The sequence below is a fragment of the Budorcas taxicolor genome, chromosome 25, assembly GCF_023091745.1.
Source record: "Budorcas taxicolor isolate Tak-1 chromosome 25, Takin1.1, whole genome shotgun sequence".
NCBI classification, from domain to species: Eukaryota; Metazoa; Chordata; class Mammalia; order Artiodactyla; family Bovidae; genus Budorcas; species Budorcas taxicolor.
In genome coordinates this window covers 51,501,430-51,502,573 of record NC_068934.1, presented here as the reverse complement: position 1 = coordinate 51,502,573, position 1,144 = coordinate 51,501,430, and positions in this window count along the sequence as shown.

Here is a 1,144-nt window from a genome sequence, read left to right as displayed (position 1 = left end):
GTTCCACGTCTCCTCGCTGCCCCTCAGCCGTCCTTCCCTGTGCCGCCCCACCCCGCCCCCCTGGACCAAGTCCTGGCAGACTCCAGTGGGATGTGGGTGGTGCTGGCCCCACCCCCTGCTGCCCCCCAGAGGCGGGCGTACGCCTCACGCTTCATACACAGATGAAGAGGGGCGAGGACTCCCCCGACATGCCCAGGAGCGGGGCAGGCCCGGCTCTTGGAGCATCACTGCTTCAAAGCTCTTATTTCCTTGGGGTTTTTTTGGCCTGTAACTACTTTTTGGGAGAATTTCAAACCTAGAGTGAAGGCTCGGCTTCACAGCTGTGCCCACCCCTGCACTCGAGCATTTGAGTTATTGAGCTGTTTCTCAGCCTCTGGCTTTGTTGGGCTTCCTCACTTTGGGAGGAGACACAGGGCCTTGATGCAGCTTTGATCAGGGCTCAGGGCTGATGCCTTCCCGCTGTTACAGGAGCACGACGCGTCCTGCCCACCCAGCTCCCCCGGGGCTCGGGGTCACTCTTGTCCCAGCCCGCCTCCCTGCCTCTGCCGTCCCCAGGAGATCCCTTGTTTCTGGCCCCTTGAGCATCTCCCACCTAGACTAGGACCACCCATTTCTCCATGGAGCCTGTTCTGGGGGAGGGTAAGAAGCACCGTGAAGGGCTTTGTAGTGAAGGCAGGAACTGAACTGCACAGGCTTCAGACTCTCTGGAAGCTGCCCAGCATCTACACCTTGTTTGTGCTGCTGAGAGCAGGTCAGCCCTGTGGGCTCACCCACAGCACGACAGAGGCCAGCTCGATGCGGGCGGGGGGGGGGGGGGGGGGGGGGGGGGGACCCTGCGCTTCTGCCCACAGGGCTCCAGCCTCTCTACCCGGAGAGCGCTCAGGAGCTGGCCACCGCTGGGAGCTGGGCCCCGGGAGCAGCTCGCACATGGGCAGCCGGGGGCGCCGCCGGCTGAGGCGAGGCAGGCCCCCTTCCAGGGCCCCTCAGTGCAGGTGGGATGCTCTTCTCACAAACTGGAGGAAGGCCTGGGTGGGTTGCAGGGGTCCTGCCAGCGCCTGGGAGCTCAGACCAGAGCCCCGTGGAGGAGCTTGCCAGGCACACTCCTGGCCGGGACCCTGGACCCCTGACTGGCTTCAAGCCACTA